At 45.5% G+C, this 23,912-nt stretch overlaps 1 protein-coding gene across 3 annotated transcripts in view; it reads left to right on the top strand.

The window, feature by feature from the left end:
• Nucleotides 1–23,912, top strand: part of FAM168A (family with sequence similarity 168 member A) — an 80,181-nt gene that overhangs the window by 8,410 nt on the left and 47,859 nt on the right. For 2 of the 3 annotated variants that reach the window (XM_027660050.1, XM_027660049.1), the window contains one exon: nt 22,277–22,360. The exons of the other annotated variant lie outside the window; for it this stretch is intronic. The gene's annotated coding sequence lies outside the window, so the exon portion shown is untranslated. Of the gene's footprint in view, nt 1–22,276; nt 22,361–23,912 lie in introns of those variants that run through there. 3 annotated transcript variants of the gene reach the window in all.

Genomic DNA, 23,912 nt, shown 5'->3' with positions numbered 1-23,912 from the left:
TTTAACCATTTAATCCCAAATTCCATTGTCTTCCATGGAGATTTTTTGGGGGTGAATTCATCATCTGGGTCAGGATTGTGCTGAACTTCCTCATTCAGGGGAAATCTCCCAGTTCTCCAGCCTTTTATGCTGTGAGTTGTATTTTGCCAGTGAGGAACCATGTTCCCGTGATCCCATCGTGGCATTTACTTCTTTCCATGCCCACAATTCCCCTCTAATTCCCAAACTGCATAAGCAGTGCCTTGGTTTCCCGTTTGGAATATGGCAAATATTCCATATATGAATGGAATTTATTCCATAGATGAATGAAGCCTTGGAAGATGCCACAGTGATGACGTCCCCCCTTGTTTGGAACGAAGGAGTGGGAATGTTGTCCCTCTGGTGGTGGTCACCTGGTTGGGTTCCTTCCCGTTCCCTATGTGGAATTTCTCCTTTTGAAGCACCAAATTATTCCTGTCACGTGGAAGTGTCTCTCTGTGACATCAGGACTGCAGAGTTTTCCTCACTGTGGTTGCCAAAGTCCTGATTTGGATCTTATCTCTGTGTGAGACGAGACCCCGTTCCCTGGGATGTGCTGGCAGCCAGGATTAGCTGGGCTTTGCTTGCCAATCTTGTTTTTCAATATGAAAGGACCTCGGCAGAGTTTTCTCCTGGGGCAGGGAGGGCATTGATTTGGGAATATGTTTTTCTTGGTGTTATCAGGATTTTCTGGCTATGGAGATAAACCCGGGGGCTTATGGATCCTGGAGTTTGCTTCCTGCTGTGCCACCTGGAGAAAGTTGTGTCTTCAGTGCTTTTAGTTTTTACTTGGCCTGAAAAACCCTATGATTGTTACCTTTTTATTATTATTTCATATTTCTTGCTTTCTGTGGGTGTTTCTATTTACTAAAAGGTAGTGGGAAGAACACTGGGGAAAACAATCCCATTTTGGTTCCTGCACATCCTGAGATGCTGGAAGGGATCCAGAAATATGGGCTGGCCCGGGGGAGGAGAAAACAGGGCAGTGTTTCTTTCTCTGCCTCAAGGTAGACTCCAGGAGCTGATTCCTGTGGTACTTTTAGGGATATTGCCATTGAGTAAAGGGGGAGCAGAAAAAAAACCTGGATATTAAATTTATTTCAGATTTGTTCTCCCAAAGATGCTCTGATGGAGATCAGCACTCTCTGCAAATCCTTTTATATTGAAATAATGTAATGGGAGTATCCATTTTAAGGTTATTGGGGAGTATCCAGAGTCTATTCCTGGTTCCCAGAGCGGAAATCTGTTTGAATTGGAGCAGTTTTCTGGGAGTCGTGTTTCCTGCCAGAGTGGGAACAGGAGGAATGAGCAGTAGCAGGAGAGGTTATAAAGCCCTCAGGCATTTTACCTCCATTTCAAGGAGCTGGATACAGCAAGAAACCACAAAAATTGGGCACACAGAGACTGCATAAAGGATTCGGGGACACCACATCCTCAACCTTCCCAAAATACCTGAATCCATGGGGATGTAGTTCCAGAGTTCCCTTCTGTGTTTGTTTTATTGAGTAGAGAGGGGCTAAAAATCCACTGGTGCCACAATTAGCACTGGAGATTTTGTTCCTGGTTATAATTAACCCTGGTGGTTTCTTCCTGGTTTGATTCATTTTGGATTTGTAGGGAACAGAAAAAAAAAACCCAACCCAATTAACACCAGGAAGTGAATTCAAAGAAACATCTCTTAAAAGTGGTTTTATAAAAGAACTGAGACAACCAAACCTCAGTGACTAAAGGGGGGACTTGAGCTCAGGCTTATTAGAGCAGATCTATTTGCAAGTCCCAGTCAAGTGAATATCAACTTAATATTGAGTTAATAATGCCTAAAGAAGTTGCCAGGTTTTTTTGTCTTCACTGGGAAATTAAATCCAGTTGACTGTGCTTAAATTACTGTTGTCAAATTAAGCAGCAGCACTGAGAAGTATCCATGATAAAACCTCCAGGGAAGCTGTTCTTTCACTTGTATCTCAGCAAACTGGACTTCTGAGGCGTTTTAGGACCAAGTGATATTGTCATTAGGAGAACTGGCAGCATGTTATCAAATAAAGATTATAATAATCACATTATAAACAGGTTATATTATTATTATAAACAGGTTATCGAAACCAGGATGGGTTTTAGAGGGGTTGCAATCAACTAGCAGTGGATCCAACAGGATTTTGGGAGCCTGGAGTAGAGAAGGGAGAACTTAAAGCCCATTCCAGTGCCTAAAAAGTCTCCAAGAGAGCTGGAGAGGGCCTTGTGTCATGAGTGATGCTCCAAGGGTTGCTGTAAACACCAGGGTTGGTGCTGTAGCAAAAAAAAGCAATTTTTTTTTTAATTTTTTTTTTTGGATTGAAGATTTCTGAGCGAGAAAATATTTAGAAGAGAACAGATTTCCTTTCTGTGTTTGGTGCCTGTGATTTTCCTGATTTCCATCTCAGCATCTCGAAATAGCTCCCGGATCAGTCGGAGGGAAAGCGAAGAACTGCAAAAATAGGCTGAGGACTAGAAAAAACATGCCTAAGTCTGGCTTAGCACAGGGAGTGTAGGCAGGAGGGGAGTTTTAGGCAAACTCTGATCCCTCTTGGCCTTTAAATTGATGGAATCCTGAACAGTGTTTTCTTCCCAGGGAGGAAGAACTGTGGGAAGTCACCTGTGGTTGTGACCCTGAGGTTGTGTGAGGAATTGAAATATTAATTTTTACTGACTGGACCAACCTTCACCTTGAAATAACCACCTGGTTCTAGGAGAAAATTCCTGTGGAGGATGGCACTGTGGGAAGGGGTGTTTGGGATAGAGCTCAAATTAACTGGAGCTGGAGCCAGGCGTGGAATTGTATCGGAGGGGGATGGAATTGTATTGTTGGGAGTTAAGGAGGAAAGTCTTATTTAGGGAATAAATCTGTTCCCTTAGATTAAATCACAGAACCCCCTGAATACTTGCTGTGTGCACACCAGCTGTAAACTTCTTTCCTCCCCAAAGTGATCCCATCCCAACCTTTGGAAAAGAATTTAGGAAACTGTAAAAACCGGAGTTCGAAGGGTGGGTAAAACAAGAATCCTGTGAGGGCTCGTGAGCAGCAAGACAAAGGCTCTGAAATCCACAGACTCCAGGTGATGTGTTGTATTCCTGGATGTCTCCAAGTGGTCCTTGAAGCCAGACTTCCCTGAGGGACAGGCAGACACGATTCCTAGAGCTTTCCACAAAAAAATGCCACGTGCATTGATCAGTCTTTGTCTGCATTTCAAACTCGTTCCTGCCAGTTCTGCCACCACAAGTGCTGCTCTGGCTGGTTTGGAAGGGATCTAAGAACACCTCAGATGTATTGTCAGGGGAGTCAGGGCTAAATAAATCCTAGGAAAGATGAGATCCCAGCAAGTGCTCAGATAACACAAGCAGCATTAATGGCTTTTAACCTGTTTTCTGAACAGTGGGACGGGACTGATCAAAGAGAAAAATCCTCTCGGTGGCTTCTTTGTACCAAGGGCTGGAAATAAGCAGCTGAAGGAAGAAATTCAGAGCTTAGGGAAGAACCTTGTGAGGGAAAAAAACTGGAGTGGAAGGTTATGGAAGTGCAGGTTGACAGCTCTGTCCTCTTTGTCAGCCTTTCCTGTCGGGATCTGCTGTGGAAGACTTTGGACTGGATCCTGTAGCCTGGATAGGTACTTGGAATTTTATTTTAACATTTTTTAATTTTTTTTTTTTTTTTTTTTTAAATCAAAGACTTGTATTGTGCTGTGAATAAGATTTGAGTTTCTGGAAAGCTGGTTTCCTTTGCTATCCAGGGAAAAAAGAGGTGGAAGACTGATCTCCCAGGGGAGGTGACTGTGCTTGAGCATCTGGGAAGAAAGGCAAGTGCAGATTTCCATGTGCCTCACTCCCTGCATATAATGTTTTCTGCAATTCCTGCTCCTCAAGTCAGGATTTAGGATTTCGCTTCCATACCTGATTCTTGGTCAGGGGAAGAAACTGAGAATTTCCCAACGTTTCAGGAAAAAATGAGGCTGGAAATGAGCAGGGAAGCTTAGGGGTGTTTAGAGTTCCTGGAATATCGTGGCTTGGAAGGGATCCACGAGGATCAGCAAATCCAGCTCCTGGGAGTTACATTGGCTGTCAGAAAACTGGCTTGAACAATTCCAATTGATCCAGGTTGCAATGTCACTGAAACCAAGCAGAGATGGGAGAGAAATGGATAGTAAATTCATCCATCCCAGCTCCACTTTTTGGCTCCACAATTTTTCTTCCAGTCCTAAAGAATGATCCTGTGCATTTAATGCATTGAAAAACACATGTCCGCTTGATTTAGCTGAAGAAATGGGGGTCCAAAACTCCTGTCCTTGATGGAAATGTCGTTTTTACAGTGAAATTTTGCCATCCCACTTGCAGAACCGCATAAGGTTAAAAATCCTGGGATGATATTCTGCCTTTTTTAGTGCCTTTTTTTTAAAAAAAAAAGATGTTGCACTGATTAATCCAACAATACTGGGCTTTCATTTAGCTCAACCCGAACAGCAGAGCTGAGGATAAGAATAAATCCAAATGTGCTCCTTCAATACCAATACAGGAGATGGATTTTGTGCAAACGTTGCAGGAAGAAACATGATTTAAACCCATTTGTTCCAACCCTGGAATAACAACGTGCAAATTGTGATCGCTCTGCCCTCCAAGTGTCAGCTTTAATTTGAATCTTTCCTAAACCACTTGATTGTTGAATATTGCCAAGGAATTTAACCCCCTTGGAAGAAATCAGAGAGAATCCTGCTATTGAGTTAATTAGATACAAATTTGAGTGGAGAGTTTTTTGTTGTTTTTTTTTTAATAAAGATTAAATGATCTATTCAACTCTTTTAGGCCTCGCTTGAGATACACACACCTGTGTCTGGCTTGTAGAGGATTTTCCTCATTAATTAAGAGCCCTTTCCTTGTGTTATTACTTAATTGGGTATCACAGGGAAGCTGATGAGACAATGAAATGGTTTTAATTGCACACAAACTAAATGATACTTCACTGGTGGAGTGTTCCGTGCCATGACCCTGCTGGTTCTGCCCTGCCAGCGGTGCCAGGGCTGGCTCAGGAGGGAAAGGCAGCTGGAAAAAGGCACAAACACAGGCTGGGGGTTGGAGGGATGAAAGCAGCTCTGGGTGGAGGATTTGGGGGGGCTGGGGGATGAAAAACTGGATGTGATCCAGCCCTGAGAACCGCCCCCGTGCCCTGGGCTGATCCAACAGGGAAAGGGGGGGGATTCTGCCCCTCAGGTGAGATCCCCCTGCAGAGCTGCCTCCAGCCCTGGGAACAACAGCACAAGGACCTGGAGCTGCTGGAGAGAGTCCAGAGGAGGCCCCGGAGATGCTCCAGGGCTGGAGCCCCTCTGCTCTGGAGCCAGGCTGGGAGAGCTGGGGGGGTTCACCTGGAGGAGAGAAGGCTCCAGGGACACCTGAGAGCCCCTTGCAGGGCCTAAAGGGGCTCCAGGAGAGCTGGAGAGGGACTGGGGACAAGGCATGGAGGGACAGGACACAGGGAGTGGCTTCCCACTGCCAGAGGACAGGGTTAGATGGGATATTGGGAAGAAATTCTTGGCTGTGAGAGTGGTGAGCCCCTGGCACAGGTTGCCCAGAGAAGCTGTGGCTGCCCCTGGATCCCTGGGAGTGTCCAAGGCCAGGTTGGAGCAACCTGGGCTAGTGGAAGGTGTCCCTGCCCATGGATGGTCTTTAAGGTTCCTTCCACCCCAAACCATCCTGTGATTCCAGAAATCACTCACTTTTCTGTAGTTAACTGTCCCCATTTTTCAAACTTATTTCCAAAATCTCCCATGTTTGGCCAACGTTCAGTTTTGAACCATCAAAAGGATCTTGGCTGTTGTTATAAATTTTATAGGGATTTATGTTTCCCTGCGGTTTCAGGCCTATAACTGCAAAGTAAACTACGTAACTTCTAAAAATTAAATTTAAGACTTGCTTTTTATGACTGTGCTCAGGTGGCTGTGGACAACCTTGCATGGGAGCAATACATTTATTCTTAAACTTTTGGGATTAGTCACTATTTCTGCTTCTTCAGACTCCTTCATTTTTTTCTTTTGGGAGGGTGGAAATGAGAGTAAAAGGAAGAAAAAGCTCTTCCCCGTGTCATGTTTCCCTCTGCTCATCTTTCCCAAGCAGCAGGGAGATGTGTCAACACCATGAATTATGGATGGAACTGCAGCCCATGGAGTGCTGAGTATCCACAGTGGGATTAACCTGCTTCATTCATCCCTGCACAGCAGAACTGCCTGTGGGATTGGGAAAACCCCAAAACTTCACATTGTCAGTGTTTGTTCAGCCGCAGGAATTAAATTCTTCCTTTCCCCCTCCCCCCATTTTTTCCCCTTAAACATCAGATTTCCCTGGAAGTCTTCCAGGAATTTTTAGGTCAACCCAAATTTTGATGTTTAGAAGCTCTGCTTGGGAAGTTAGTCCTGGATTATACTGGTTTAAAACTGGGCAAAAAGAAGCTGGGGAGCTTTGGCTGCTCCATCCCTGGAACGTCCAAGGCCAGGTTGGACAGGGCTTGGAGCAACCTGGGCTATGGTCGATGGTTATTTCATTTACCTACTTTTGCACTGCTGATTTTAGATACATTTAAGTGAAATATCTCAGATTGCTCACTTAAACCATTTGCTTGTAAACTTATTTTTATTTCTTTGGGCTTCTGTTTTCCTAAAAGGAATTTCTCCTCCCTGTTGGTCCAACCCTTCCAATGTCAGTCAGACACTGTTGTCTTTTCATTAAAATTTGAACTCCTTTATTTTGGCCATTCTGTGCACACTTAATTAAACAGTGGCATCTAATTAGTAATTTGAGAGTCTGTTTAATTTTTTATTATGCAGGAAACAGAGGATGGTGCATTTCAGTGGTGGTATGTGCTAGGAACTAATGGCAAAGTCCCCTTGCAAACCGGAATTCCCAGTGATACGGTGTGGGATGCACAAGTGTTTGTGTTCGTGGAACTGCTTTGCATTTGATGGATTCCCAGGAAAAACAACAGTGTGGGATGTCAGCAGCAGGATTTAATTGACAGGTGGTTTCATAGAATCATGGAACGTTTGGGTTGGGAAGGACCTTAAAGATCATCCAGTTCCACCCCCTGCCATGGGCAGGGACACCTTCCACTATCCCAGGTTGCTCCAAGCCCCATCCAACCTGGCCTTGGACACTTCCAGGGATCCAGGGGCAGCCACAGCTTCTCTGGGCAACCTGTGCCAGGGCCTCCCCACCCTCACAGCCAGGAATTCCTTCCCAATATCCCACCTATCCCTGCCCTCTGGCAGTGGGAAGCCATTCCCTGTGTCCTGTCCCTCCATGCCTTGTCCCCAGTCCCTCTCCAGCTCTCCTGGAGCCCCTTTAGGCCCTGCAAGGGGCTCTCAGGTGTCCCTGGAGCCTTCTCTCCTCCAGGTGAACCCTCCCAGCTCTCCCAGCCTGTTCTGATCACTATAGACCAGATTTTAGAAGGGTTTGTGTTCCTTTCCCTTTTCCTGCCCTGCCTCATCCTCACAGAAGGATCTTGGCTCCATCTCCATTCAGTGATCCAGCCCCTTTTGGCAGCTCCGCATTCGCTGCTTCATCCCTGGAATTTTGTTTAGCACATACAGGTGGGAGAGCCTCTATGTGCTTCCCATGAGGAATGCTGTCCTGAGGCTGGTGGGACACATCCTGTAGGAAGCAGGACCTGGTCTGGGCTGTTTGGGCTCCTCGGGTCCTGTGGAATCAGCCTTTTCTCCCTCATCTTCTATGCTTTTGGAGTGTTTTAGGGAACTAAATGTTTGAAATGCAGATCCATCCCCCTGGCAGTTCCCAGCCTGGATTTGTCCCAGCTGATGGCTCCTTTCCTCCATGGAGAGGCTTCAAAAGCTGCCCTGGGAGCAGTTGACATTCATGGTTGTTCCAGGAGGGTCATTAATGCAGCGCTGCCTTCGAGTTCTTTGGGAATTCAAGGGACCGATTCTCTCCTTTGGAGCTGGATAGGAATTGTAATGACTCCAGCTTTTGTGGTGTGTGTGGACATCCAAACCAGGGTTGGAGTAACGGTGTGGTGGCAATTAAGATCAGAAAGGAACGTTAGATCATCTGTGCTAATTAGGAGTGAATGAGGTGGTGGGAATTGTGAGCAGTGAAATGGGTGCGCACTGGGATTCCTTAGGGATGGACTCTGCCACAGGGAAATGGGGGAAGAGAAGAGGGTGGGAACTCAGTCTGCTTGGATGGGGCATTGCTGGTGCTCACTTGGGCATAGTTCCTGCAGCAGAGGGAGAGGGGGAACGGGATTCCCACTTTCCTGGACTTAATCTGCTCCTTGGGCTGATCCTGAGCATGTTGGGGACGATGCCCTGGGGTGCCTGAGATGGCGCTCCAGGAGAACCAGAGAGGGACTTGGGACAAGGACCTGGAGGGACAGGACACAGGGAATGGCTTCCTGCTGCCAGGGGGCAGAGTTATGTGGGATATTGGGAAGGAATTCCTGGCTGTGAGGGTGGGGAGGCCCTGGCCCAGGTTGCCCAGAGAAGCTGTGGCTGCCCCATCCCTGGGAATGTCCAAGGCCAGGCTGGAGCAACCTGGGATAGTGGAAGGTGTCCCTGCCTATGGCAGGGGGTGGGAGAATCTTTAGGGTCCCTTCCCAGCCAGACCATCCTGTGATTCCTCCTGACATGAACCTGTGGTGTTCCTCAAGGAATGGCTGGTTTGGGACAAGACTAACTCAAGTACCAGCCCTGTTTTCCTTGTTTCTGGCTGCCAGCTGGATGTGGGATCATGGATTGCTCTCCTTTGAGCACAGTGGTCCAGATTGTTTGAATTCCATTCAGAATGGAACTGTGTGTGTGTTTGGTTGCAATTATTGCCTTAATATGTGGCTGCAAGACTTTTATGGACTGCTCAGAGCCTCCAAAAAAACCAAAGTGATGTAAAATGGACTGACAGGTTCCAAGAGCAGGAGGGACAGACATAATCCTCTGTTTGGATGAGAAACGATCCCAAAGCTTGGAATGGAGCATTGTTTTGGTCTTTTGGAAACACTTAATAGCCAAGAAAAGACAGCAATTCCCACCAAGGCAAATTTGATGCCTGAAGAGAGGAAGGAGAATGAAGAGGAGAGAGGAGAATGGTGAAAACACAGACTTTTCTCCCTCCTGGGCAGGGAACAGTCCAAGATTCATTAAATCCTGACGAATCCTTCAGATATGAGCTTGGAAAGCTCTTTGTTGGCTCAGCCTTTTATCTACTCAGACCCTTCTATTTTATCTCCTGAACTTCCAGGGCTGCGAAAAGCCTATCAGGCCAATTTAATATGGAATAAAAGCAAAAAGCCTGGTTTGATTCCACACCAGGTCGGTCAGGCAAGAGTTAGAAAAGTCTAATTAGACTTGTAATTGGAATGTGTGTGAGACAATTAGTTTTTGTAAGTGTGTGTAATTTAATCCAAAGGAAAGGGTCAGGAGGAACTCGCTGGGAAAGAGGTTAAGGAATAACATGTGGCATTCCCAGGCCTGCTGCTGCTCGTGTCTGATACATCTTTTCAGGGACCCCCAAAAATCCAACCTCCAGGAACCTGGAGGTGAGGCAGGGCTTGTGCTCTGACTTTGTCTCCCAGTTTTCATTCCAAGGACAATAGTAAATCCATGGGGGATTCAACAGCAGCAGCGATTTAGGGAATCCCCAATAAAAACCTAAAGTCCAATGCCTGTCTGTGAGTAACTCCCACTCTGGGAGTAACTCCCACTCTCTAGGAGCCCATTCAGCTTTTAGGGAAACTCCTGGGAAATGGCAATATTTCAGCTGAGCTGTTGAATCCCATCTTATCCCGAACACACACTGCATGTCCTTCATGGATGTAGGTTCTTAACCCTGTGCTTACAGAGCAGCAGCCACGATATTTTCCTTTCTGCAGTCCTTTTTTCAGGAAAGGGGCAGCCCTTCAGCCTCCAAGGTCAGCCCAGGAAAAGGAGCTGCTTTCCAGACATGTGGTACTCATTTGCTTGGAATTTTTGACGCCGCTTATTCCAAGGCGGCGCGGCCACGTTTTCCCAGACTCTTGTTTTTGGGGCGGGATTGGACGGGAAGAGAGAGATGCCAAAAGCTCTGACTGGGATCTTGAGTGGGGCGTGTAGGGAACGTGTTCCCAGGTTTTAACAGATCCTGCATAATTATGGGGTCCTTTGAGTCCAAAGGAATGGATTGTTGGTGCTCGTGACCGTAATTCCGTGTTATTTATGGATCACGGTCTGTGATCCAGGTTTTGTCGGCACAGATGTCAGGGCGGGGGGTGTATTCCATGGAAAAAGGAGCCTTGGAGCATGGTCTGAGATCAGGCAGAGCAGGTTGGGATTTCCTGCCTTTGGCTGTAAAACCAGGAGCAGTGGAGGGTTAACAGCCAGAGTCCAAAAGTAGCAGGATAATAAATCCCGGGAATTCAAAGGAAACCTCAGCTCCTGGAGTCTGGGCAGCAGAGGGATGGAGCTTCTGACTCCAGTGTTATTTGTGACCTACTTGGAACTGAAATGCTGCTGTTTGGTCAATACTCAACGGCTGGTTTTTAAAATGATCCCACATCCAGGTTAAATATAATCCTCTGAGAGATAAACATTCTCCACAGGAAATTCCATCACTCCTTGTTGCCTTCATTTTTACTTTTTACTTTAATAGTTCCTTCTTTTTCCACGGCAAACCCCCTTCTCCCCCCCAAGCCCCCACCACCTTTTCCATCACATATCCAATATTTTATGGAGCAATCACAAAGGGCAGTAAATTGAGTCAAACATCCTCTCCTTGGCAGCATTTCCCTCATGACCAAATCCAATATGAACAAAGAGGACAAGGGCAAATAACTTCACTTATTCAGGTCATTTTTCAGCAGAATCATAAAAAATTAGATAGAAAAAGGCCCTATTAGATTATCTCTCCTCTCTTCCATCTTGCCACTCCTGGGTTCTTCTCTGCAGTAAATTTTCCTTGTCCAAATGGAAGTAAGAGAATTTTCCTGCTGATTATTGTTTTTCTTGAGTGGAATAGGATGGATGGGGTTTAGAAAATATTTTTTTTAATGCTTCTACAGGGTTCATTTTTAATTTCTGTGGGTTTTATGTTGCTCTTTTTGGGCACCAGGATCTTACAGTTTTTAATTCCACCCCATTATTCCAGTTGTTCCAGTGTTGGAATAACCCCCAGGCCATGTGTAACAATTTCACCCTATTGTGTTCCTTCCAGGATTAATGTCCCAACAGCACCAGATTGTCCTTCCTGGACAGTGGGAAATGTTTATAATGCTCTTCAGATTAAAATAATTGAAAATCCTCTTAAAAAGATGGAGTTTTTTCCCCCCAAGAGCTACCAGGGAGGTAAATATAAGATAATTTAAACAACCCCTCCCACCAAAAATCCTACATTAATATGGGTTTGAAGGAGTTAATGTTTAAGGAGTGGATCTGTTTATCTGCAGCTGAAAGGTCACTGAGTAAATTCTTCAATGATCCCAGTGTTGGGGAGGTGCTGCTGAAATGACAGATCTTGTCCTGCTTCCAAACAAAAAAAATCCGGGTCGGGACTCTGGAGCAAATGGGGATGTGCCTCGTGTCTCTGGGAAACAGGGAATCAGGAAACCAAGGAATTGTGTCGTGGAATCACAGAATGGTGAGAGAAGGAAGGGACCTTAAAGCTCATCCCTCCCTGTGGCCAAAAAGAGACAAAAACTTGAATATCCCAACCGCCAAACACCAAAACTTGGAGCAAACCCCTACTTTTGGCCCAAATTTGGCTGCAGCTGAGCTGTGCTCTCCCAACCTGCGAGGAAGCAGCCAGATGTTCCTGCTGGATGAGCCTCATTTCTTTGGGAAACCAGGCTAAAAATGGACCCAGCCAGCAGCAGCAGCTATGTTTAGACCCAATATTCCAAACAACTCCTTCCTTTGCAGTTCTTTTAGGATTTTTTCCCCCCTCCTGGAGCTATCTTTGGCAGGAGAATGAAACAGCTGCCACCAAGAGCAGGAATGGAGTTAAAAGATGAAGAGCTGCTGGTGGCAGCACAGCTGGACACATTCCAGGTCACTGCAGCCTGGCAGGCTCTCCAAGAGCACAATCCAGGATGCTGGATGTTTCCCTCACCTCTGCCCTCCTCTGGAGCCAATCACTTCACGTCACCAGCTCTGCAATCCAGTTTTTAGATGGTTTGCCAATCAGATTATGATGCTGGAGCTAAGGAAGGGAAAGAAACAAACCGTGGAGAAAGACTTTCCATGGGGAAAACATTCCACTTGGGATTTCGCTTGTCTTCCTGTGCCAAACTGGCAGGAGAACTGTATAATTACAGTGCTTTTGCAAACAAAATCAATGTACAGCAAGTCTGGGCATGGCCACCCTTCCATACCTGGATTTTATGGAAAATGGAGTGAAAGGATGCCATAGTTTTGTTCCATTCCATAGTTAAACCACTCTCCCCAAAAAATAGGATTTTTAAATAAAATCCCCGTGTGTTCCATGGATTGTAGTCCCTTCTTCCATTTTAAAAGACAGGCTAAAACTCCACAACACAGGAAAGCAGGGACAGTATCCCTCAGATCTGTGTTCCCACCCAGGGATCAGGATACTCAGAGTGGCATCACCACGTCACATGTGGACAGAGAGACAGAGGAAGGGCTATTATGGATATTATATATATATATATATATATATGTATATATATGAAGCATCAAACTTTGTTTTCTCCCAGGTCTGACCAGGAGCCCCTATTTTTTCAGACTAAAATATAACCAAACAAATTGGATCATAAAAATCAATTCTCAAAAACCAGCCCCTCTGTTACATATTAAAGGTTTATTCCCCTTTATTGTGCACCATTAAGGATGCACAACCAGCTTCCAGGAATGCTCTGCTGCTGTCCCAAATGTTCATCCTGTGGATCCTAATCTCCCGTTGTTTTCCCTGTCACATTCAATACATCTCCCGTTCATAAATTATGGACTTGCCTGATTTCCTTAATGTTGCCCAAGAGTCCCCGGGAATTCAGGCTGGGCAGCTCCAAACCCAGGATGCTGAGACTCTTTTAGGATGGGAACAGACTAAGGCAGCTCATTCCCCCCACACTGAGCCAGTCACGTTCCTTTTCCTTATTTTCCCACCAAAATTCCACCCCTAGGAATTCACCACGGAGGTGCTGAAGAGATGAAGACCCATGTGTGTGGTCCCTGGAACTGCTGGAATAGGATCCATAGGATCCCTCACAGTGTATGTGAGGGGAACAACAGCACAAGGATGTGGGGCTGCTGGAGAGAGTCCAGAGGAGGCCCCGGAGATGCTCCAGGGCTGGAGCCCCTCTGCTCTGGAGCCAGGCTGGGAGAGCTGGGGGGCTTCATCTGGAGAAGAGAAGGATCCAGGGAGAGCTGAGAGCCCCTTGCAGGGCCTAAAGGGGCTCCAGGAGAGCTGGAGAGGGACTGGGGACAAGGGATGGAGGGACAGGACACAGGGAATGGCTTCCCACTCCCAGAGGGCAGGGTTAGATGGGATATTGGGAAGAAATTCTCCAGCAGACAAGCCCAAAGGGCTCAGCTGCTCCTCCCAGGAAAGCCCTTCCACCAGCTTTGTTGTCCTGCTTTGGATGCATCCAAGGAAATCTTTGGAAGTCATCCCCACCTGGGGGATGAGAGCTGTGGCATCAGTTTAGGAGAGGATTTGTTCCTGTTTGGGATCTGTTGGAAGGCTCTGGTGGTGAAAGGCTCCAAGTTCTTTAAGAGACTCTCCCAGAGCTGCCGGGGAGGGAAGTTAAACTGATGACCTGGAAAAAGAAAATGAGGGAGACAAGATTAGTCTGCTCAACAGGGAATGCTGTCCTGGGATTTGTTTTGATTCCTGTGGAAGCACCAGTCTGGAAGGCTTTGTACAGTGGAATTTTGGGGGTTGTAGGTGGAGGGGAAAAAATACTTTGGAGATGTATATAGACATACATAAAAATATATTTTAAATGAATAGATAATATGTATAAAAATAAATATATAACTATATTAAGTTATATTTATAACATATAAATAATATATTTAATATGTTCTATTAAATATATAACTATATTAAATCGATTAAATATATAAAGTATTAAAATATATTAAATATATAACTAAATATCAAATATTAAATATATCAAATATATTAAATATATGAAGATAAAGATATAAAATACATGAAGATAAAGATAAAATATATTAAAATGTATTTATATATAAATATATAAATATATGAGTAGAAATACATAAAACATATAAAATAAATATATAAAATATAAAAATGAATATGTAAGATATATTTTAGATATAAAATATATGAAGATAAAGATGTAAAATATATAAAATAAGTATATAAAAATAAGTATGTAAATAAACATATTCAATATATTGAATATATCTATAAAATGTATAAAACATATAAAATGTATGTATCATAAAATATATAACATATATGAAGATGAAGATTTAAAATATATAAAATATATAAAATATATAAATATATTAATATAAATATATAAAATGAATATATAAAATACATAAAATACATGAAGTTAAAGATATAAAATACATTTAAAAAAATGTATAAAATATATAAATACAAGGATTTGTTCCTGGATGAGGACTCTGGGAGTGCTTTGCAGAGGCTGCTGTGCAGGATATACTTAATTTAGCAACTGTCATCCCAGTTTGTATGACCTGTGGTGACAGAACCTGGCCTGGGAAATGTCTGAAAATCCAGATTCATGGAATATTTAGCAGCCCATTCCCTGCTAATGGGCTCCAGAGCTGCGCCAGCACCGCAGGATCCGGAACAAAAGGCTCTGTGTCCCAGTGCCAAGTTTCCTGAGGCTGCCCTGAGTTCGTTCAAGTTTTTCCCTCAGGTTTTATCAAAAGCAAAATCTGAGTCCAGCAAGGCAGGGCTTGGGTGGTTAAAACCAGCCAAAAGCCGGTTTTATTCCCCTTGCTCCGAGGAAACCTGGGATCTGTCACGTGTGGCACTCTCAGAAACGAGGTGGGTTTGTGGTTTTTTTTTTTTTTTTTCAGCAGGAGATAAATTGATGTGAGAAAAACTCCCCAGTATTGATTTTCCTTTTCCTGTGGCTTTGGAGAGGTTGTTGATGCAGCAGGAACACAAGGGCTCTCCTGTGTGGGCACAGTAATCGTAATAAATTGGCTTTTTGAAACCCAGTTTTTAGGCTGTGGTTTCAGTGACTTGATTTGTGGAGTAGATGAGAGCTCCTGGCACAGAATTACTCATTTTTGGGCTGTGGAAGAGGCAGGAGGAGAAATTTTCCTGTGTTATGTGGAGCACTAAACATCAGACAAGATTGTTCTCTCTGTCTCCTTCCTTCCTGGAGCTGAGCCAAGAGGTTTTTTGGGGATGTGAGTGTTAAAAATTACACTTTCTAGAGCTCATTCTTGTTCATCCCGACAGGGATTGTGACAAGGACAATGATTTATCCTCAGGAGAGCAACAGTTCCTTTCTCCCAGTGTCACCAAGATGTGAGCAGGTCATTCACTGAGGATGCCAAGGATGAGATGTTTGTCCATGGTTGGATAATCCTGTTGGATGTCCATGGGAAGCACTGCTGATCCTGATGAAGGGGTGAGCAGGAATCACTGGCGTTCAGGGACACTCCTCTCTTTGTTCACCCTGTTCTGGGTTTGCAGGCAAGTTTTGGGGCCATTTTTTTTCTCCCCATTGTCCAATTTCTTATGGCCTGCTCTGCATATTCTGGGAGTCTCCATGTTAATGTGGGATTTGTTGGGATTTGTACGTGGCCAGGGTGGCCCAGAGACCATGTTGTGAACGGAGACAGACGCTGATGATGTTGCTCTGTGGTGATTTATCCCAAATAACTCAATGACAGTCACTCAGTGATCCTTCTTTCACATCGTTCCTGACAGGATTTTCCTGATTTTCCCTGGATTTCTGCTGTTTTCCTGACACACCACTTACTTTTAGCAGCTTTCCTGGTTTTTGATCTTGTGCCCTTCCCATAGTGGTCCTGCAAAACCACTGCTCTTCTCTCAGAACCCTTTATGTGGAGAAACTCCAAGTCTCTTTGTGTTTTGAGCAATACAGTGAAATTTAGGACTTGGAATTCTTGCAAGTCCTTTTTTTTTCTCTCCATCAAAAGCACCAATCCTTATTTTCCCCTCTTTGTGGACAATTTGGAGTGTGAATGGCCTCCCCAGGAGGGGCCATCTGTGTGCTTGGCTGGTTATTGCAGGAGGCTTTTAGCAGGTCAAGGAAGAGCACAGGGACGTGGGGCTTGGATATGATTTTCCTTACCTTTGTTTTATCACTTCTTCCCCAAATTTTTCCACTGCCACGCCTCAGACCTGAGCTGTGCCAACAGAATTGAATTTGCATTTGTGCAGAGGGGCTTGGTTGCAAACACCAAGCCCCTCTGTGTTCCCCCTGGAGATGTCCAGCTTTGAGGATGATGGGAGCACAGAGGGTGTCCCTTCCTTAGATTTAGGAATTTCCAGGACATTCTACAGACTTGGGAGGGGTGGATTTTGGGGTGGAAAACTGGTTGTAAAGGTCAGTGGTTTGATGTGAGCAGAGGGCTGGTTATTGTAGGATATAATAATAGAATCATGGAATATCCTGAGTTAGGACCCACAAGGATCCTGGAGTCCAAATCCCGGCCCTGCGCAGGGCACTCCAAGAGTCCCACCCCAAAAATGTTCTGGTGAGACTAATTAAACATCTTTCTCAACAGCTTGGAAGGTGGGGTAGGATGCACCTTGTAAAACTCCGTGGATAAACTGGGAGTAAAACTTGTGGCAGGGGAGCAAAACCAACCCCAAACCCTGAGCCATTCCCTGAGGAAACGTGGGAATCCCCAGTAGAAAGATTCAGGTTGGAAAGCACATCTGCCAGGAGTAACTCCAGGATTATTCTTGCTTTGCCTCCAGGAATTCTGTGAGGGAAGTCCCACCTCATTTTCTTATAAAGATAAAAAACCCCAAAACCCCCCAACACCCACCAAGACCCATGCTGAAAATACATTGTGTGTCTTTGTTATTTGTGGAATAATTTCTGGAGCTGGAAATCCTCTTGCAGTGCATCCATCTCTACCCAAGAGGTGGGCACCAGGGTATTCCAAGTTTGTTGGGCACATGAGCCTTGGGTTCGACTGAAAAATCATAGAAATTCCTATAAATTATGCCAAAGGGAGTTAATTGTCACTGCAGGGTGTCAAAAGCTGCAGAACATCCAATAACAACTGAAATTGGAAATACCCACCTCAAGGAACTGTGCTCCTCCATTGCCTGGATCTGCAGGGAATTCAGGAATTTAACTTGGCTGCTTCCGTGGGAAGCTCCTGAATATTCCGGAGAGATTAGACTTGGTCTGTGGAATGAGGATTATTTCTTGTCTCTGAAAGGGGGACACTTGTGGTCAGTACTGGGAAGATGAATTTTTAGGAATTGTTTGGAGGAAAGTCCGGGGTGTTTTTGTGCAAGGAAAAGTTGTTCTCCAAGTAGGAGTCAGCACTGGAAGTAAAATAGAGGAGCTTGTGGAATGTGGAGGTCTGGGGTGGGATAACATTAGGGGGGGTGTTGGCAGAGCTCTGGGACAACCTGGAGGAGTTTGGAATGAGCACATGGATTTATTAGAGGCAGTGGGAAACTTCAGGAGGACCAGGAGACACCAGAAACTTGGGAAATGAGGAAATCCCCACTCTGGACTTCCTGGATAATTAATAATGGCCCATTTCTGCTCAGTGACCTGAGCTGATCGGGAGGAACAAAACCTGTGGATAAGGATTAGCTTTAGGAATGGCCTATGCTGGGACTGGGGAGGGGTGGAACAGGAAATCATTAAAATCCTTTGCAAAAGCTGGAAAAAAGCTTGTTAATTTTCTCTAATATTATCAGGAATTTTGATAATCCATGGGCAGTGCTCAGGAAGGGGAAGAGGTTGAGTGTGTGAGGCTTCTTTAAAATTTAGGTGATATCACTCTGAATTTTGGGGAGTTTTTCACTGGAATTGCTCCTGTGATATCTGTGTAGCAAAGAGAGTCCAGGGAATAAAACTGGAAATTGCCAAGGACTCCAAAAGGAAGGAGGGATTGGGAATTCTTTGAACAAGTGCTTAATAAACCCCAGTGAAAGAAATGTTAACTTATTTTTAATTGCTTCAAAGTGACTTTGTAATTGAAAGTTAATTAAAGGTCTTGAAAAATTATGGGGAATTTTGGGAACACCTTTATGGAAAAGCAGCTGCCCACCTTAAATGATTTTTATTGCTGCTTAATCCATATGAATTACTCAATTAATTAGTTAATTGTGGATCAGCACAGGAATTTTCTGTGGACCTTGTAGCCAAACTGGGAGCTTTGGAGGGAATGGGATTCCAGGGATATAATGGTGGGAGATGAGGTGGGAATGGTGCAGTGGTGGGTGGAAAACCTTGGCCTTATAAAAATGATTCATTTTTAATTAGAACTGAATAGAAAAATAAACCAGATCTCACCCTAAGTCTCTCTTAGAGTTCAGATTAGAGCGGGTGACTTAAATATCTGGAATTATCGGGAATTATCCACCCATCCTGCTGCTGTGTCCTGGATCCTCTCCGGCCCCAAAATCCAGCGGCAGAGAGCTGAGCTGTTGTTATTTCAGTCCCAGTTGTCCTTTTCCCGCTCTTTGGCTCCAAACCCAACCCCTCCAGTTTTCCAGGGGATTAGGCCTGGGTTTCTTTTTAATCAGGAAGTGAAAACGTGGATGGGATTTGCCACTTTTCCTAATCCTGCTCTGCCCTCCTGCCCTTCTACCGGCACCCTGCAAGTTATTTTAGGAATACAGGAGGACTGATGGGAAAGGGAGGTGTGGTTGGGGTGACATCCAGCAGGTGAATCCTGACACATGTCCAGGATGTTCCTGGAGGAAGGATGATGCCAAACTTTGCCAGTTTAAGGAATTCCAGACTTTTTTTTTCATCTGGAGTTCCCACTTATGTCCTAGGGGAAATTTAATCCTCTGGAGCTTAAAGAACCCTTTGATTTTAGGAACTTTGAGATGTTGAGTCGCTGTGTGTTGTGACATTGAGTTTCCCTGGATGCACATTTTCCTGGGATGGATGTTCTCCTGGATGGATGTTTTCCTGAAATGGTTGATTTCCTGGATGGATGTTCTCCTGGTTGTGTGTTTTCTGGGATGCATGTTCTTCTGGATGCATGTTCTTCTGGATGATGTTCTCCTGGGATGGATGTTCTCCAGGATGGATGTTCTCCTGGATCGATGTTCTCCTGGATGGATGTTCTCCTGTGATGGGTGTTTTTCTGGAATGCATATTCTCCTGGATGGATATTTTCCTGGGATGGGTGTGTGTGAAGGTGCTGGTGGAACACATGGCCCTTTTCACCCTCTTCCTTAAAAACTCCTCCCTCTCCAGACTGGCCAAAGCCATTGCTGGTGATTCCCAACTGCTCCCACCCCTTGGCCAGGAAAAGTGTTGGGAATGGGTCTTTGACAGGAGGAAGTTCAGGAGACGGAGCAGCCCTGGGAGCGTTACTGTGCTGAGCATCCCATTACTTGGGGATCCAGTGCTAAATTCCTGCCTGAATTCCCGACTGATTCTCTTGGCTACCCCTCGTCCTTCCTTCCCTCAGTGTGAAGCCTTTTCCTGGGATCTCCCCTCCTGCTGTGCTCCCTGTTCCCGTTGCTGGGCTCTCCGAGGGCCATCTGGTGAACCAGATCAGGGAGCAACAAACCAGGTTATTTTTATCCCGGATCACTTCCCTAATCCCGTTCCCTGCACAGCTCCAGCACAGCCTTGGTGACACGAAGGCACTTTTTAAGGAAAGATTGGAAAGCTCTTCCAGCCAGGAACGACCCTGCGCTTTCCTTTCTTCCGAAATCCTTTCTTTCCATGCCTTTATTCCCTGCCAGGTATTTACACTCGATGAACGTTGTCGTGCCAGCAGAACTTCCCACTGTTGTGCCATCCCCCTAAATTTTCCAAGTTAATTCCTCCTCACAAATTCATTTTTCTCATTCTTTAATGGATGTCTTTGCACTTCCAGACCTCCTCACACTCACATTTCTTTGGTTTAGTCCTAATTTAAAGGATTTTTCCCAATTCCTGGCCCTCAGCACTAAAGGCTGTGTGAGTCCTGTCCTCCTGCTGAATGCTGGAAACCCTCCAGGAATTCAGCACTGCTGGACACAAACCTTTGGTATTTGATGAGCAAGAGCTCATTGACTTCCTTGGCCATCCAAAATATGGATTTGAAGCAAATTTAGGAATCAAACCCGCTCTGGGAAACAAAACAATAATGGCAGAGGGATTGGAGGTGGGAAAGCAGCAAAAGGAATGGTTGATCCCGTGGGCAGGATGTGCTTTCCCCAAATCCAGGGCGGGAAGAAGATCTGGGGGAGGTTGAACTTATTTTCTGCTCCGTTCTTGCCACAAAAAGAGGGATTTGTTGCGTTTTCCGAAGCTGTTGGAAGCGAAGCCGCAGCCCACGTCTTCTTGCTGTGGGAGCGGGTGTATTCCTGGAAGGAATTAAAACTGGAGCTGTTATATTTGGTACCTCCTGGAGCACTGAGGCTCCTTTGGGTACAGAATGTGCTCAGAGAGAGGCTCATTTGCCACCGAGGAGCTTGATGGGATGAGATTTGTCAAGTCCTCATTTCTGCTGGAATTCGCTCTCTCCTGAAGAGATTTTAGGGTTGTTGTGCCTTGGAATTTTGAAGGGCCAAGAAACCTGAAACCAGGATTGAATTCCAAGCAATGAATGTTCTTATTAGAATGTAGGAAAACAGGTGGAAACATTCTTCCCTCTTTCCCTGGGGGGTAACAACAGTGTTGGGTTTATCTGGACCTCACTTGCCACTGAGGAGCTTGGTGGGATGAGATTTGCTGAGTCCTCGTTTCTGCTCGAATTCCTTCGTGTTTTCCTCTCTTTCCTGACGAGATTTCAGGGTTATGCCTTTGAATTCTGAAGGGCCAAAAAGCCTGAAACTGGGATTGAATTCCAAGCAATGAATATTGTTATTAGAATGTAGGAATACGCACCTGTGGAAGCAATAGGTGGAAATATTCCTGACCCTTTTCCCTGAGTGGTAACAACAGTGTTGGGATTATGTGGAGACTGGAACATCACCAGGGTGGGTTTGGACTTCTGTCTAAGGATTCCGTTTGAGTTCATTGGTTTCATGTGAAAGGTCTTGTGGTGGAATTCTGAAGGGAAAAGTGGGATGGATCAGCACTCCCAAAGAAAGTCTCACTTGTTGGACTGGATCCAGCATTTTCTGCATCCTGGTTTCTCCCCCAGGGTATGGGTTTTTTGGGTGAATGTGAACTAATTTGGGATCAGTGGGTAGAAACCAGGAAAAAAATATTTCATGGGAACATTTTGGGCCTGGGTTGATTAAAATTAACAGTTATTCCGGGGAGCTGGTCCTGGTTTGGGAACAGGAGTTTTGCTGCTCCTCTCTGATGCCTAAAACATGTGGAGTGGCTTGGGAAGGGGTTGCCCTCCCCCTCCTGCATCCTGTGCTTCCCAGAGCCCAGTCACTCCCAGTATGGTTATGAGCACTCCCAGTCTATCCCAGTTGCCCTCAGCATGCTCAGTCCGAGTTGCTTCCAGCATGATCCCAGCTTCTCTCACTTGCTCCCAGTAGCCCAAAGTGTGGTCCCAGTTGCCCCAGTTGTGGTCCCAGTCCCCCCAGCATAGTTCCGGTATCTTCCAGTTGATCCCAGCTGCTCCCAATGTGTCCCCAGTTGGCTCCCAGTATAGGTCCAGTAGCTCCATTCACACCCACTGTGTAATCCCAGTTGCTCCCAGTATGATCCCAGTGTGATCCTGGCCACTCCCACTATGATCCCTGTTACTCCCAGTTCCTCCCAGCTGTTTCCAGCATGAACCCAGTTTTTTAGAGGCATTTAATTTCCAGTTCCAGAGCTTTTGTTCCAACTGGGAAGGTGGAGGGGTGGGGGGTTGAGAATAACATGTAAAACTGGGGCTAAAAGCTGTGTATTCCCAAATCCTCACAAACAGCTGGTTAACAAGGATTTGCATGGAAGCTTAAACTGGGAAGACCTTGGACTTATTTCCAGCTCTGGCATCCCTTCCCACTCCTCCCTTTCTCCCAGCCTGTCTCCCGTGTCCCCATTCCTTGTGCTCCAGGGGAGCCATGACCCCCCTCTGCTGGAAGGAACCATATTTTGTGTCCCACAGGTTTTCCCACAGAGCCCTCACGACTCTTTCTCTTTCTCTTTCTCTCTGTCCTGTTGCTGCTCCAGAGCTCTGGAATGCTGTGAAGACTCACTGCCCAGGCACATTCCCCTCCGGATTATCTCCATCCAGAGGAAGCTCGTCTCCCAGAGGTACCAATCCGTGTTTGATGTGTCCCCTTCCATCGGGTTTAGATTCTCCTCCCAACCCCGTTTTCCCATCTCCCTCCATGCAGGAAAGCTTTGGATTCTGTGGATTATAAAGTGTTGCTGTTTGAGCTGGGCCCTTCTTTCTGTTAAAGGAATTTGGTGGAATTGGAAAATAAGGAATTTCCGGCTCGTCAAATGCAGGAGTTGAAGCTGCACCAACACTGTGGGCCTTAATTTTATTGTGGTGATTTGTAAAGTGAATAAACTCTGCATTTTGGGATTTAGTGCCCAGATTATGAGCCCTGAGCAGGTCAAGCCTCTGAACATGTTTTTTATATAAAAATATAGATAAGAATTAAGTACCTTATCTACAGGAGCTGTGAAACAGTCAGAAAACCCCTTTGGAAAACATCCCTATTTGCCTGCCCTTCAGTTTTCCCTTAGGAATTCGCTTACCTCTGGCTATGGAAGACACTGGGATGGCTGAAGTGACTTGATCCAGCTGTTCTTGTGGAGGAATATGGAAAACCAAGGACTGTGGGTTTTTTTCCCCCTTTTCTGTGTTTGGCTGCTCAGTAACATGAACTTTAAATGTCAGCAGCTCCTGGATCTGCTGGGCTGTGTTGGGATCAAACATTTGGACACGCTGTGACCCTTATCCTGAGGGGATTTCATCATTTTTCAGCCCTACTTTGGGAAAAACCTGCCCTAAATCCACGTCTGCTCTTTGGACACAGGCAAAATCCCACTGTTCCTTCCTCTCCCACCCCATCTCAGCCCAGACGGAACAGAAAGTGCCAAGGATTTCAGGGAAGCTTTTTGTCCTTGCCTGTGCCAGCCTTGAAGCAGCAGCAAAGATCCCCTGCTCATCTCCCTCTTTCCCCTTTTTCTCCTTTTCATGCTAGAAAAAAGGATAAAGATTAAAAAAAAAGGGGACTTTGATGCTGCTCCTGACCCTTTTCCTGCCTGGTTTCCCCCAAATCTCCAAGCTGAGGAAGCAATAGGAGACCCCATTGTGCTGCTTTTTTGGGATATGAGAACCAGAAATCCAGGGCTGTGGAAGTGGAGAGGCAAAGTCTCTCCAGTCCCAAGGGTGGGATTGGTGGGAGGTGGGGTGGGAGAAGGCCCAGGAAGTGGGACTGGGATTGGAACTGGTGGGAGATCTCTGGGACAGGACATTCCAAGTGAGAACATGGGAAGTGGTGGCTTTGCAGGAGAAAGCTCCTGGTCCAGGGACTCCTGGTCCAGTTCAGCTCCACATTAAGGAATCTAGGTTTAAACTTTGGGTGTCTGAGCTCCCACTTTGGTCCCTGGAGACCTCAAGAGTGGAATTGTTGGAGCCTGAGCGACCTGGCTGACCAGCTCCTGGTTGGCATCTCCAAGGAGATCGGGATTGCTCTCCAGGCTGTGATTGTCCTGCTTGGAATCTCCACCAGCCACTTCAGATATTTAATTTTTCAGGATCTTTATTTGGGCCTTTTTAGCCTCCTGATGGTGATTTCATTCAGAAATCAAAAGGTGGAAGGAATTGGCTTAAACTCCCAGGAAGTGTCCC

This window comes from Corapipo altera, unplaced genomic scaffold (genome assembly GCF_003945725.1).
Source record: "Corapipo altera isolate COAL_440 unplaced genomic scaffold, ASM394572v1 74, whole genome shotgun sequence".
Lineage (NCBI taxonomy): Eukaryota > Metazoa > Chordata > Aves > Passeriformes > Pipridae > Corapipo > Corapipo altera.
This window is presented reverse-complemented; position numbering and strand designations above follow the sequence as displayed.